Consider the following 16,009-nt stretch of genomic DNA (forward strand, 5'->3'; position numbering starts at 1 on the left):
TCCCATCTCGTGGGGGATGAAGAAATGGGGTCCTAGAGCAGCAGGGTGCTCAGCACCCCATGTGGATGAATTGGGCGCCCCAGAATCCTAGAATAAGAGGAGATGAGAGGCAGGGAAGGGCTGGGGAACCTGCAACGCCGCTTTGGGGGCGGGGGGGGGGAGCGCGCACTTTCTGCCGGGGACTGCTGCAGCGGCAGACGCGTCCCCATCGGTGCTTACGGCCGCGCGCACACGGACGAGCGGGGAGTGTCGCCCCTGTGCACGCAGTGGGAAGCGGCCCCGGCGGGGGGGTTGGGGAGCTCGCGCGCACCCGGAAGTGCGCACGGCAGCAGGGTAGGGTGGGGTGCGGTGCAGTGCGGTGCGGTGCGGTGGGGCGGGGTTGGGGGGAACCGCTGCCGCAGTGCGCGCCTCCGCCGAAGCCCGCGTGCCCAGATGGAGAGAGGGGGCGCCGCGCGCGAGCGGGCTGTGCTTGCGCGCCCCCGCCGGGGGCTATAAAAGCCTCGCCACCTGCTGCTACCAGTGCGTCCAGTTGCCCAGAGAAGCCAATTCACCTCCTTCAGCGGCAGCTCCTCTGGACATGGACCCCGAGACCTGCCCTTGCCCTACTGGTGAGCCCCCGCCCCCAGCGCGCCCCTGACTTGCAAAGAATCCCGCGCCCTACGGACCCGCTCAAGGACATTTGGGGGAAGGGACCCTCCCTGTTTGCCATTTTTAACCTCGTCGAAGGGTGGACGTGGCTATATCCCAGAGGGCACTGAGATCTGACACCCCATCTCCTCCTTTAGGCCTGGCCCACCCCGGTTTTAGCACATTTAACCCTTCCTGTGGTGTCCCCCCCTCTAGGCGGTTCCTGCACCTGCGACGGCACCTGCAAGTGCGAGGGATGCAAATGCACCTCCTGCAAGAAGAGTGAGTGTGGGGACCCCCGCCCCCTCTTCTCCCTGAAGTTGGCAAGATGGAGAGACCCTGAGGCCCCCTATTACATTGCTTTTGACTCCTACTGGGACAGAACCACCTGGGGAGACCATAAGATAGAGCCGCCCAGGCCCCACCCCCAGTGATTGCTGCAGTGGGCCTGGGGCAAGATGTTTTCGTAAATCCTCGCTTCTAATGGGGAGCTGGGGTGGAGAGCTGCAAGCCTGGTCCGAACCCTCACCTCCAAACCTCATGCCTGGGGAAGCTGGTGGCAAGGCTGGGGGCCAGCTCTGGAGTTCTGGTCGCTTGGTCCCTCTCAGGCCTTTGAGGATGCCCTCAATTTGACCTCCCCTAGTCTCCCCAGGAGCAGTGTAATTAATACGCTTGGGGAGTAGGAGGTGGGAGGAAGGCTCCTTTCCTCCCTGGTGCATAAGACTAACCACAGGTCCTCCCACGGATCTCCTGGAACCCCTACACCTGGCCATCTCGGCTCCTCCAAGTTTATCCTTCAAGTCCTTTTTCAAGGCCGTTGATCCTCTGATGCTTTCTCCTTATGGTCCAGCACTCCCCCACCATCCCCGGGACTCCCCTGTACCCACTGAAGGGGCTGTGGGCCACTTACTGGACACTCGTCTCCCGTGGTAGCCCAGCATGCAACCGACAGACCACAGATGCTGAGTCCAACCGGGCGTGCGACCAGGACCCTAGCACCCCTCCTTGTCCCCCTCCCTTTTGATGGGGACAGACACAGAGAGAGGCCATCAGACTGGTGGCTCCCAATTTTATCTGCAGGCTGCTGCTCGTGCTGCCCTGCCGAGTGTGAGAAATGCACCAAGGATTGTGTGTGCAAAGGAGGAGAGGGGACGGAGGCCGAGGCCGAGAAGTGTAGCTGCTGCCAATGAGGACATGCCCCTCCGTGTGAGCCGGGGTGAAGGGTGTTGGGTGGCTCGGTGCCACCTCTCCTGTGGTGTGGCTGGGCTGTGTCCCCTTCCTCTGCCAGCCCCTGGCAAGTGACAATAAAGCCCATGAATGGCATAAGCCAAGGACTGGTCTCTTCTTAAAGGGGAAGGATGTGGGGGTAGGGGGAGCCTAATCTGAGGGAACTGCCCTGTTGAAAAGGGAAACCCTGAGACATGGCCTCTGTTCTATTTGGGGCTGGGATGGAGCTCTGTGGGGCGGAGTACATACCCCCCCCCCTTCAGATGCACTTGAGCCTCCTGCTAAGTCAAGCTCAAGGCTGGGGACAGAGAGACCAGACCCATATGTGCGTCTCTTGCTCACACTTGTCACCTCACATTCTTCATCTGTACAATGGGTTCGGAGGGAAGTTAAAAGCAGGCCCCAGTCCCAAAGCCCTGAGATTCCTGGAATGTTCTAGTTGCTCCTGCAAAGCTGCCTGTTGTCAGAGCCATCAGAGGAGAGAGTCCAGGAGGCCCAGGGGCCTGTCTTGGCAAACCGTCAGCTGCGTTTCCAAGTTCACCACCCTGAATAGCCTGTCTCCCCGAGACAGATTGCTCAGCTCCTTTCAAATCATCTCGTTTGGCAGTTTGTCTCCAGCCCCTTTTTCTTCAAGGGCAAAGGAGGGTAATAAGGGCTTTTATCCACTGTGGTTGTGATCCAGTCCTTGGTGAAAGAGAACACTCAGATCTACCTGGGTTGACTGAGAAGGGAGAAACAGAATTCTGGGAGACAGAAGTTGCCCGGCAAGAGGTTACAATGCTGTAAACACATCCATTTTCCTCCAAGGTAGTTTTTCAGGACAGCTCATTCAAAAGCCCACCAGGATTTATTTTTAAGAACTAATAGGCTGAGTGAAGAAACAGAATGCGAGAAAAGCCAAACCAGTTTTGAAAAGGGACAGCAAAAAGGATTTGCTCTAACCCGCTAGCATTACTTGTTCTAAAGCTCTAGGGAGTGATGTCAGCTTAGGAATAGATCCGTTGGACAGAGAAGAGGGTCCAAAAACAGACACTGGGTAGCTGGGAGTAAGAGATGATCAAGTTAGTGGCAAAAGGATACACTAGTCAGTGGGAAGCATTGGAATAACGGCTGTCCTTTTGCATATCATGTAAAAAGTATTTTTCGATTGACTTAAATACCTAGGTGCAAAATCAAAGCTATAAAAGAATCAGAAGGGGAAAATAGGATGTTTATTACTCTGGAGTGGAGATGATTCTTTTAAATAAGATATAAAAGAAAAGATTGATGCATTTGAGATTACCTTGTACTAAATCCTTTTAAGTACATTTTCTTACTTTATCCTTAAACTCTAAAAGAATAGTATGATGATTATACCCATTTTACAGATGGGGCAATAGAGCTTAGGGTAATCTGCATGAGGTCTGTTAAAAGATAAACTGAGGCATAATGTGTTCATTTGAGCAAACATTGATCCAAATCAGGCAGTCTGCAGTCTGGCAGAGAGAAAGGAGCTCCAAGGAGCACAAAATGAAAGATTTTTATAGGCAGAAGGGAGCAGGACCAATGGAGTTATAATAGGCCAAAAAAAAAAAAAAAAGAAAAGAAAAAAGAAAAAGAAAACAGAAGAAGAAGAAAAAAAGAACAGACTCAGGTCATGATCTCAGGGTCATTGCTTCCACCTATCACGTAGCTAGAACCTGGTAGAGTCAGGATTTGAACCCAGGCTAACTGACTAAAATCAGACCCTTAAACCTACCCATGCTTGTTTTCTTGCTTCTGGCTTACCTTGTGGTACAAAAAGCATCAAAACAAACCTGAATCACCCCGCACTCACGCGGATGGAGTTTTTGTCTGTCGGAACTACTATAACGAAATATTACAGACTGAGGAGCATATAAACAACAGAAACTTTTTTCTCGCAGTTCTGGAGCAGAGAAGCCTGAGATCAGCCAGCATGGCCGAGTGAAGGTCTCTTCTGGGTCAGAGACTTCTCGCTGCAGCCTCACGTGGCAGAAGGGACTAGGGAGCTCCGTGGGGTCTCTGTTACAAGAGCACTAATTCCATTCCTGACAGCTCCCCCTCATGACCCAAGCACCTCCCAAAGGCCCAGGAGACACAAACCTTCAGACCAGAGCAGATGACTGCCATCAAAAAAACAAAATAACGAGTGTTGGCAAGGACGTGGAGGAACTGGAACCCTTGTGCGCCAGGGGCGGAAAGGTGAAATGGTGCAGCCACTATGGAAACAGTATGGCGGCTCTTCCAAAAATTAAAGATAGAATTACCATAGAACCCAGAAATCCCACCTTCAGGTAATACCCAAAAGAATTGAAAGCAGGGTCTCAAAGAGATATTTGTAGACCCATGTTCATAGCAGGTTATTCGCAATAGCCAAAAGGCAGAAGCAGGGTAGGTATCCATTGATAGATGAATGGTATATACCTACAGTGGAATATTACTCACTCATTGAAAGAAAAGAAATTCTGGTATATGCTACAACGTGAAGTTGTAAGCCAGTTACAAAAAAGACAAAACTGGGGGCACCTGGGTGGCTCAAGCTGATTAAGCGTCTGACTCTTTAGCTCAGGTCATGATCTCAGGGTCACGGGATTGAGCCCCTCTACGAGCGTGGCTCAGCACGTGGAGTCTGCTTGTTCCCTTCTCTCTCTCTCTCTCTCTCTCTCTCTCTCTGTTATGGCCCCCCACCCTCACTCAGGTGCCCTCTCTCTCAAATAAATAAATAAAACCTTTTTAAAAAATATTAGAGGAGGGGTACCTGGGTGGCTCAGTCTGTTAAGCGTCTGGGTCCTGGGATCGAGCCCCAAGTCTGGGTCCCTGCTCAGTGGGGGGCCTGCTTCTCCCTCTCCCTCTGCCCCGTGGCTTGTGCTCTCTCTTTCACTCTCTCTCTCTATCTCAAATAAACTCTTTTAAAAACTAAAAATAAAAAAATATTAGAGGAAATGTTAAAAAAAAAAAAAAAGACAAAGCTGTATGATTCCAGTTATACGAGGTACCCAGAGCAGTCAAATTCATAGAGCCACAAGCAGAACGATGTTTACCAGGGGATGGGGATGGGGGGATGGGAAGTTGTTTAGAGGGTACAGAGTTGCAGTTTTGCAAGATGACAAGAGTTCTAGGGATTGGTTGCACAACGATCTAAATGTACTTAACATCACTGAACTGCACGCTTGAAAATGGTTAAGGGCCTAGCGGCTCAGTCGGTTAAGCGTCTGCCTTCAGCTCAGGTCATGATCCCAGGGTCCTGGGACCGAGCCCCACATTGGGCTCCCTGCTCAGCGGGGAGCCTGCTGCTCCCCCTGCTTGTGCTCTCTCTCTCTCTCTTTCTCTCTCTCTCACTCTCACAAATAAATAAATAAAATCTTAAAAAAAAAAAAAAAGGATGATGTAAGGCTCTGGGAACTGCTATGGAAAGACCACCACAACCTATAATTAAGTAAAAACAAGCAAATAAACAAACAAAAACCCCCAAAACCAAACATGTAGAACAGTACATATAGTATAATACTAATTACATAAAAAAGGGAAAGTAAAACTTCACATACAGGGCGCCTGGGTGGCTCAGTCTGTTAAGCGTCTGCTCAGCTCAGGTCATGATCCCTGCACCCTGGGATCGAGCCCCACTCATTGGGCTCCCTGCTCAGCAAGGAGTCTGCTTCTCTCTCTCCCTCCTCCTCTGCCCCCGACTGCCAGCTCCTGCTCGCTCTCTCACTCTCTCTCTCTTTCTTGTGCACGCACTCTCTCTCTCAAATAAATAAATAAAATCTTAAAAAAAACAAAACCCTTCCTATGTATATGGAGAGTGGGATTTTCGCAGACAATCAAGGGGGATTTTTAGCTTTACTCATATTAACCTTTTACAAAGAGACTGCATTCACTTCTGTTTGGCTAATTTTTACATATGCAAGTGAATACCGCAACTTACTTTTTTTTTTTTCACTCAACAGTCTGCCTTGGAGATATTTCTGTGTTGGGACCTAGAGAGCTAATAACTGCTGTAGCATGGAATGATTATATCATAGTTCATTTCAGAATTTCCTTACAGACTAATGGATGGCTATTTGGGTGGATTCCACCTTTCCAACACGCAGACTGCGGCTCCTTCTCGTACACATGTGTCAGAGAGTTTCTCTTAGTTGTAAGCTGATTTGTCAAATTGCTAGAGTACAGGAAACAGCGCTTTCAATAGATCTGGCCAAAGGCCCTCCACTGGGACTGTTCCAGCTTGCATTCCACCAGCAGTGTCTTGAGAGTGTTCAATGCTCCATTTCCTCATCAACCCTGGGTATTAACATTGAATTTTTTTTGTCAGCCTGATGGGTAAAAAATGACACCTTAGATTTTAAATTATACCTTTCCTTTTAACAGTAAGTCTGAGCACCTTTCCAGTGGTTTCTTAGCCCTTGGTTGTCATTTTCTGTGAACTTCTGCTGCACGTCCTTTGTCCCCTTTTTTTATTCATTTGTTTGTAGTGTTCTTATTGATTTGTAGAAGCTCTTTATATATTGTGGCCACCGATCCTTTGTTTTCGATCTGCTTTTTTGTTTTTCGGGAAGTTCTGTTTTCAATCTGCTTTTTTGTTTTTCGGGAAGTTCTCAAAGATTTTGGGCTTCTGGTGGAATTCTCTTTTCTTGTTTTTAAACCCCTTTTTAAGATATAGTTTACATGCTATAAAATTCACTGATTGTAAGTGTACAATTCAATTATATTAACAAGTTTTTAAGAGTTGTAGCACCATCACCACAACACAGTTTTAAAATATTATCCTCCAGAAGTTCTACTGTACCTATCTGCAGTTTGTTCCTGCTCCCTCCACCAGTGGCGTTTCTGTCTCTATGAGTTTGTCTTCTCTAAACATTTCATATAAATGGAATCCTATGTAGTCTTTTGCATCCTTCACTTAGCATAGTGTCTTTGAGATTCATGCCATGTAGTTGCATATCTTAGTAATTCATTCGTTTTGTTTGTTTGTTTGTTATTGCTGAATAGGTGTTTCAGGGGCCACATTCAGTACAGTACGCCACATTCTGCTTACCCATTCACCAGTGGATGGATGTTTGAATTGTTCACACTTTTTGGCTATTTCAAATAATAGCTATGTTCATAAGTGGCTATGAACATTGGTGCATGAGTGTTTGTGTGGATTTGTTTTTATTTCTCTTGGTTAGATATTTAGGAGTGGAATTGCAGGGTCTTACAGTAGCTCTTGTGTTTACTCTCTGGAGAAATTGCCAAATTGCTTTCCAAAGTGGCTGTTCATCTTACATTTCCACCAGCAGTGCCTGGGGGTTGCACATTTCCCACTTCCTTACCAGCCCTCTTAGATGAATGTTTTACCCTAGCCATTCGTAGTCAGTGTAAAGTGGTATCACATTGTGGTTTCAGTTTGCGTCTCTCTAATACCCATGATGTCGAGCATCCTTTCGTGTGCTTAATAGCCATCCGTAGATCTTCTTTGCTGGCATGTCTATTCAAATATTTTGCCCGTTATAAAATGTTTTACTGGGGTGAAATATACATAACATAAAATTTACCGTTCTAGCAATTTTTAAGTTACAGCCTAGTAGCCTTGGACGTATTCACATGGTTGTACAACCGTCACCACCGTCCATCTCCAGAACTGTTCATCTTCCCAAACTAAACTCTGTCCCCATGAAGCAATAACTCCCATTCTCGTCTCTCTGTAGCTCCTGGAAAGCACCAATTGGCTTTCTCTATGAATTTGACTACTCTCCGTGTCTCATGTAAGTGCCTTCATACAATATTTATTTGTCCTTTCGTGTCTTATTTCATCGAGCGTCACATCTTTAAAGGTCATTCATGTTGTAACATTTGTCAGAACTTCATTCCTTTTGGGGGCTGAATCACTTGTCCATCGCATGTGGATACCACACTTTATTTATCCCTTTGTCCATCAGTGGACTTTTGTTTTGTTTCCACTGCTTGGCTATTATAGATAACGCAATGAGCACGAAGGTGCATATATCTTTTCAATTTAGTGTTTTCATTTTCCTCTGATAAATACCCAGAAGTGGAATTGCTGGATTATGTGGTAGTTTATTTTTGATTTTTTGAGGAATCTCTATACTCTTCTCCAGAGTGGCTGCACCAGGTTGCATTCCTACCAGCAGTGCTAGAGGGTTCCCCTTTCTCCACATCCTCATCAACTCTCGTTATTTCTTTTCTTTTTGATAATAGCCATTCTAGCAGGTGTAAGGTGATGCCTCATTGTGGTTTTGATTTGCATTTCCCTGATGATTAGGGATGCTGAGCATTTTTTCACGTACCATGGGCCATCTCTATGTCTTCTTCGGAGAAATGTGTCCTCTGCCCATGCTTTAATCAGATTGTTTAGTTCTTAGCTAGTGGGTTATATGAGTTCTTTATGTACTTTGAATATTAACCCCTTATCAGATAAATGATTTGCAGACATTTTTTTTTCCATTTGGTAGGTTGCCTTTTCATTTTGTTGATGGTTTCCTCTGCTGTGCAGAAGCTTTTTAGTGTAATGGAGTCCCATTTGTTTGTTTTTGCTTTTGTTGCCTTTGCTTTTGGTGTCAAATCAAAAAAAAAATTCATCATCAAGACTGATGTCAAGGAGCTTTCTGCCCATGTTTCTTCTAGGAATCTTATGGTTTCAGGTCTTACATTCAACCTTTAACCCAGTTTGAGTTATTTTGTATATAAGGTGTGAGATAGTGGCCCAGTTTCATTCTTTTGCATGTGGCTGTCCAGTTTTCCAAACCCCATTTATTGGAGAGACTGTCCTTTGTATATTCTTGGCTCCTTTCTTGTTCATTAATTGACCATATATATGTGGGATTATTTCTGGGCTTTCTATTCTGTTCCATTTGTCTATTTGACTGTTTTTATGCCAATAGCATACTGTTTTGATTACTACTTTGTAATATAGTTTGAAATCAGGGAGCATGATGCCTTCTGGAGGCATTCTTTAGTCTTCCATCATTCAGCCTTTTAATGAATGACCTTTTCCCTCTTTCCATGGGAGTTTGAGCAGACACAGGAGACGTACATCTTCACTGAGATGCCATCTCAACCTGCCCCCCCAAAAAAATTTCCTCACAAAGAATATTTATGACTGCCTAAAAATCACCACGCCCTGTGGTGGACACTGAGGAGAGATGAAAGGAAATGGGCTCGGCTCTTCAAGGAACTCACAGACCGGTGGGGAGGGTAAAGCCATCACAAGAATCCGGAGTGGAATCCTGGATGCTTTATTTTTTTCATTTAAATTCAATTAATTAACATATAATGTATTATTAGCTTCAGAGGTTGAGGTCAGTGATTTATCAGTCTTATATAACACCCAGTGCTCAATGCACCACCTGCCCTCCTTAATCCTGGATGCTTTAGAAACTGGAAGAAACTTGTGGACCATGGCACCCAGGCTCTCCTCATTTTAGAGTTTAGGAGGCTGAGGCCCAGGGAGGATGAGGTGGTACAAGCAAAAAGCTCTGGTGGCTTTAAGAAGGGAGAGACTCCACCAGGACGGGAGATCAGGGAAGACTCCTTGGAGGAAGAGGCATTTGAAATAGGCTTTTGGGGACAGAAGGAGGGAGCAAAAACTTAGAGTGTGGAGTGTCACGTCTGTTTGAAAGAAGGTATGCGATGCCCTAGAATCCTAGGGTAGAAGTGGTTGGAGACAGAAAAGGGAAGTTGAGGCCAGAGTAGTAAGAAGGGAGTGATGCCAGGCGTTTGGCTGTTCCCTGAGTTCAGGCTTTCCGAGCTGACATTCCACAAGGCAGGTCTCACCCTTCAAGGAGCCCCCTTACTGGCTGCTGGCAAGACTCCGTTTTCTCCATTCCTCTGCATTATTAAGCACCCACTGTGACCCGGGCACTGTGCCAGGTGCCAGAGCTAGGACAGTGAGCGCAGCAGACACAGCCCACGACCTAGCGAGGAGCCAAAGATTAAATAAAAAAAACAAAACCACACAGTGCGTGAGCTGCTGGGAGAGGCCTTGCGGGAGAGGGCCTAAGTGCACGGCTCTGGGGAGAGATGGCCTGCTTGCGCCCTTTACTGGCAAATGGCTTTGCGCAATGTTACTTAGCCTCTCTGAGCCTCCGTTCGTCCCTCTGTAAAATGTGGACAGCCCCTGTCCTAGCTGCCAGAAGAATCCAGTGAGTTCGCACATGTCAAGCCCCTGACGTGGGACCTGGAGGACGTAAATATTAGCGGCTCTGTCACTCCTGCCTGTCACATAGTAAGTGCCACGGAGAAGGCGGACGTTTGCAGGTAACAGAGAGACTCCGATATTCTGGCTTCTGGGAAGGCTGTTCTGAGGAAGTGACCTTTACGCGGAGACCCAACAAATGAAAGGCACAGGGGTGGAGAGAGCATCGTAGGCAAAGAAAGCAGCCTGCGCAAAGGGCCTCGAGGCAGGAAGCACCCCACTACCCTCGCCGGGGTAGCCAGACTTTCGAGATGGCCTCCGTGATGCCGTGATGCCGTACCCCGCTGCTCGTGCCCTGGCATGTCCTCTCCCCTTGAGTGTGGCCTGGACCTAGTGACTTCTTCTCACAAATACAACCCTGCCAGAGCGGCGGGATGTGGCTCCGTGGGAACACGACCGTGACTTCCGTCTGATCACACTGTGCTGTTGGCACTCTCTCTTGCTTGCTCACTGTCCTGTTGGGCTGCTCTGGGGAGAGGCCCGTGTGGCCAGGAGCCAAGGTAGACCTCTGGCCAACCTTATGAGGAGCCAAGGCCTCAGCACAATAGCCCCATGAGGGAGCTTGGAAGCCGATCCTGTCCCAGCTCACTCTGGCTGACACCCGGCTTGCTGTCCGGGAGAGAACCTGGGCCTGAGGGCCTAGCTCTGCCTTGCCTGCGTTCCTGACCCACAGAAACTACGAGGTAATTCTTGGGTGTTGTCTTAGCTGCTAAATTTGTTATGCAGCCCTAGATAACTAAGACACATCCAAAAGAAGGCAGGGTCAGTAGAAAGAGAAGGAAAATCTAAGATCACACTGTTGGTAACTGTGACAGGAACCGTGGAATCCTAGGATCCCCGAGAAGAAGGGGCCTAACCTCTCTCTATCCCCCATCTGATGCTGGAATCGCCAGCCTGTTTCTATTTCTGTGGTGACAGGAAACTATCTTCCAAGCAGGTCCCTTTCGGTCATGGCCAGCTCCAATTGCAAGAAAGGCCTTTCCCATCTGGAGCAGAACCTTTATCCCTTCAGCCCCATCCTTGGCCAGGTTCTGCCCTCGGGACCACAGAGGACAAGCCTAATTTCTTCTTTTCAGCATGGCATAAACACGGAAGTATGGAGTCAGAAAGTCCTGGGTTCAAATCCCCATGCTGCCATTTACACCTGTGTCCCTGAGCAGGCTGTGAGCCTCCACGGTCTCGTCCATAAAAAAGCAGTGTCTGCCTCGTTGAGCTGTGCAGAGGCCTAAGTGAGGTAAACTCAGGATGTCCTTAGCACCAGGCCTGGTACACAGCAGGTGCTCAATATTCCGCATGGGGCGCCTGGGTGGCTGTCAGTTAAGCAACTGACTCTTGATTTCGGCTCAGGTCATGATCTCAGGGTCGTGAGATAGCCCCGAGTCAGGTTCCACGCTGAGTGTGGAGCCTGCTTAAGATTCTCTGTGTCCCTCTCTTTCTGTCTCCCTCCACTCCCTGCTCACGTGCCCTCGCTCTCTCTCTCAAAAAATATATATAACATATAATATATAATGTTAATAATGTAATTAATATCATACTAATATTAACATTAATACTATTGATATTAATAATATATATTATATATGTTATTCCCCACAGCTACTCTGGCAGATTAGAGATGTCTGCAAAGTCACTGACTCCTCCCATCAGACGTGGGGCCTTCATCGTTTCCGCTTGAATCTGGGCGGCAGGATCTGGGACCGCTTGACCAACACATCATGATGAAACTGACCTGTGCTAGTTTCAGGGCCCAGGGTTTGAGAGACTCACAGCTACCATGCCTGACTTTCGGTCCTCATGCCTGTGGAGCCCTGAGCTGAATGGAAGGAGCCTCACTGCCCAGAGGCTGCCTTGCTGACGAGGCCACATGTGGGAGCCCTGGCTAGGAGCTCCAGCTGAGCTCAGCCCTCCAGCCGTCCCCGCTGGGGCACCACATATGTGCGTGAAGCTGTCTCAGATCTTCCAATCCAGCCCATTCACCAGTCGAATGCCACCAAGTGACCTCAGTCGCTGATGCCCAGAACAAAAGAATCACCCAAATGAACACTGTTGGAATTCCTGACCCCCAAAACCAGAGAGCCTTGGGACCATTGTGATCAACCGTCTCCTGGACAGTTGAAGCCTGACATGAAGACAAACCTCAGGATGGTCTGGCCAACAGTGCCCGTTCAGACTTCATCCAGAATCACTTCTCCAAAAGGAAATGATTGACTCACAATGGTTTCAGGGATGGCTGGGTCTCGGTGCTCCAGTGAGGTTGGTCTCCATTTCCTTTGTCATGGCTTTATTTTCAGGCTCTTCTCCTCGAGACAAAAGGCTTCAGAAACTCAGCTTCACCTCCTCTCAGGTTCAAGGGTAGATGGAAAGAGTAACTTCATTTTCCCAGCTTTCCCAGCAAAAGTTTCAGCGATTCTCTTTGGTTCATGGCTGGGTGAACCAATCAGAGCCAATGCCTGTGGCCAGGGAGGAAGAATGGCCTGGAATCTAGAGACCCCCGGGTGGGGGGGGTCTCCACCATCCAAACCATATGGACCAAGAGAAGGAGAACAAAGGAGAACTAAGGGTACTGCCACAGGGGAAGGGTGTGTGGATGTCTGGGAAGCAGAACTATAAACATCCACCTCTGCATTTTAAAGGAGAGTGAAAATTCACTCCTTCACCTCCTTCATTCTAGATAACATACTTCTGTTAATGCAATCCAGGGCCACATGATTGCCTCACACTGATGACTCCCATCAGATTAGCAGGGAGGTGTTTTTCCTTATCTAATGCTGCTTGGCTTTGTCGCCCTCACCCTCTGCCATGCTAAGAATGCAGACATTGGAAGGTCCTTCCTTTCCAGCTCCTTCCCAAGCACAGTGAGGCTTCCAGGGGCATGTCAATGAGCAAGACTAGGGCCAGGTCCCCCTTTGCTGATTGGTCATCCCTCCCCTCACTGAGTCACAATGATTCAAGGCAGACAGCTAAGTCTTGGAAGCCAGCATGGATGGCTCAGACCCAAGGCTAGCTTCAGGACTTTCAGAGCAAAAACAAGCCCTATTGTCTCTTCATAGAGTTGGATTGTTTCCCCTGAGTGGCCCAGTGGCCACGTGATTAGAAACCAGGACTTTTGCATATAATGTGCGTGTCTGTGTAAACAACAGCACTGCTCACTCCCCGAGGAGCAGACCACGAGCGCACTGGTCCACAAGGCTGCCAGACACACAGAGACTTCCGGGAACTTGACTCTAAAATCAGAGAAAGTTTGCAGGTGACCCTGGAGTTCTAGTGCAATTGGATCATTTGACAGGACAGGTAAACTGAGGTTCCGAGGGGCCCTGGCACGCAACTGCGCCAAGGTCACTCCGCGAGTGAGTGGCAGTGACTGTTAGAATTTAGTCCCTCTGACAGCTCAAACCCACCCCCCGCCCCCACTTGGTGTTTTTATTGGAGTGAGCACACAGATCCCCAAGGCAGTGGAAAAAGTTTTTTACTTTCATTTTGTAATCGACCCTAATGTAAGGTGGGGGCTGGGGAAGGAGGGGACGTTAAAGGGATAACCCCCATTAATTCATCTGACAAATATTTATTAGCACCTACTGCAGACTTGGCCCTGTGCCCAGGGCCGGAGCCACATTTTGGGGGCAATGACCGTTCTTGCGTTCAGCAGCGCGCTGGAATGGGGAGGGAACACAGACATCAATCCAAGAATCACACACGTTCCTATGTATCACAGACATGGAAGGTGCCAGGAAGGAAAAGGACAGGATGTTTACCAACACGTTCCATGGGCATCCAGACCGAGCACGGGGTTCAGGATGGGCTCCCAAGGAAGTGACGTTTGAGCTGAGCTATGAAGACATTTCCACAGGACCTTACAGTAAATGCTACAAGAACAGCCTGTCCTTGCCCGCCTCCTCACTAAACCCCCTGCTGCAGGAGCCGGCATTCCCTAAGCTGCCAGGAACCTTCCAGCAACCAAAGGTTGCTGACTCCTCTGATGACACACTCTGGGCGTTCCGAGGGTGATGATCTAAGATCCTTACCCAGGGGCCAGACACACATGAGCAGGGAAGCAAGTTGTGCCCCTCAGAGAGGAATTTGGACGCTACTTCCACTCTTCCCCTCGGCTACACGGGGGAAGAAAGTTCTTGTGGGCTTTTCCCTTCCAGATGTTCCAGGGTGATGCCAACTTTCCAACTGGCTGCTTCTTCTGCAGGCTGGAATACAACTCCTTCCCCTTCCCCTGCCTAGCATAGACCTTCTCACCCTCCTTAGGTCACTGGCCCACCTCCTTCCAGGCTGGACCGACTCCCCACCACTGCTCCCCCTGCCCCGGAGGGCAACCTCCATCCTAGCCATGACCCTGGTGTCACTTTTCCCTATGCGCCCATGGGGCTGCCCCGTGACTCTGAGTTTCCTGAGCACCAGGCTTGTAGTTTCTTGATCCCGACTCTCCCCTGTTGGTGACGTCTACCCTTAGATGATCCAGCCTTAGCATCTGCGGGACGCTCTGATTTGAATCACTGGGCTCTGCTATGCAGAGCCTCTCTAGGCCTCCATTTCCTCCTTTTTAAAATAAGACTAAGGGATAGTCCTTTCCTCACAAGGTTGTGTTTAAAAACAAAATTCAGGGGCGCCTGGGTGGCTCAGTAGTTAAGCTTCTGCCTTCGGCTCAGGGCGTGATCCCAGCGTTCTGGGATCGAGCCCCACATCAGGCTCCTCCGCTAGGAGCCTGCTTCTTCCTCTCCCACTCCCCCTGCTTGTGTTCCCTCTCTCTCTGGCTGTCTCTTTCTCTGTCAAATAAATAAATAAAACCTAAAAAAAAAAAAAAGGCAGCTAGGATTTCCAACTGCATCGTGAAGCTTTAATAAATAAATAAATAAATAAATAAAAATAAAAACAAAATTCAGGGGTGCCTGGGTGCACCCCTGGGTGGCTCAGTCGGTTAAGCGTCTGCCTTCAGCTCAGGTCCTGAGGGATTGAGCCCTGCATCAGGCTCGCTGCTCCGTGGGGAGCCTGCTTCTGCCTGTCCCTCTGCTGCGCCCCCTGCTTGTGCTCTCGCTCTCTCTCTCCTGCTCTCTGTCAAATAAATAAAATCTTTTTAAAAATAAAAATAAAATACAAACGAAATTTAACTGAGTACATTTGAAGATCTGATTGGCTTTACTGGATGATTCATGAATCAGGCAGCATTCCATCTTGCCCGTCGAAGGGAGCGCTGAGGAGTTGTACAAAGTGGAGGGTTTGTATAGGAAAGACAGCGGGGCAAGTAGTTATGAGCAAGGGAAAAGAAAAGAATGTTTTAGGCAAGGTCACCTTCCTTTAGATGGAAGGGCAGGGGTCTTATTAGATGGATTGCTTCATCTTCCTTTGAGAAATAGAGAGGACCCCGGTGACAGACTGCCTCATGGGTACTGATCAGAAAATTCCTGATTGACCCCTAAGACTTCATTTCTGGGGGAGGTCGAAACTGCAGTCATTAGGTTAGGTATTAAGCTCACTTTGGTAACTTGGCCTAAGTGACACCATTTTGAGCCTGTGGTTTTCTTTTTAACAGTTGTTACAGGATTAAAAGAGAGCCTGCAGACAACACGCTTGCTATGCCCCCATCACATTATGAAGCCCTCCATATACATTGGGTAGATAGGTTATCCATAACCACCCCACGGCCTTACTATGCTGTTAGAATTATTAAGCCTTGACCGGCAGAAAGAGGTTTTTGTAATCTGTCTGCACTTTCAATCGATTTTTCTGTCCAAGCAGCGTCCCGAAGACCCGTTCCCTACCCGCTCCCAGTTTACCACCCCCCCACTCCCCCACCNCTCCCCCACCCCCCGTCCCCAGACGACGAGTTCAAGCACAGACCAGGAGGGCAGGAGGTGTGCAACACCAGAGGCCGGGGGCAGGGTGCTGGGCACACGGCCCAGCCACCAGGCACGCGGTGTTCCCGCTCTGCACCCGGCCCTTTCTGCGAGGTGGCGC

At 48.7% G+C, this 16,009-nt stretch overlaps 1 long non-coding RNA gene across 1 annotated transcript; it reads left to right on the top strand.

The window, feature by feature from the left end:
* The first annotated feature begins 7,543 nt into the window (after positions 1–7,543).
* On the top strand, positions 7,544–15,844 carry LOC109490494. Its single transcript, XR_002143855.1, has 3 exons — positions 7,544–7,598; positions 11,645–12,301; positions 15,791–15,844. It is a non-coding gene; the product is annotated as an uncharacterized LOC109490494 (long non-coding RNA).
* The last annotated feature ends 165 nt before the right edge of the window (positions 15,845–16,009 follow it).

The sequence above is a fragment of the Ailuropoda melanoleuca genome, chromosome 12 (assembly GCF_002007445.2).
Source record: "Ailuropoda melanoleuca isolate Jingjing chromosome 12, ASM200744v2, whole genome shotgun sequence".
NCBI classification, from domain to species: Eukaryota; Metazoa; Chordata; class Mammalia; order Carnivora; family Ursidae; genus Ailuropoda; species Ailuropoda melanoleuca.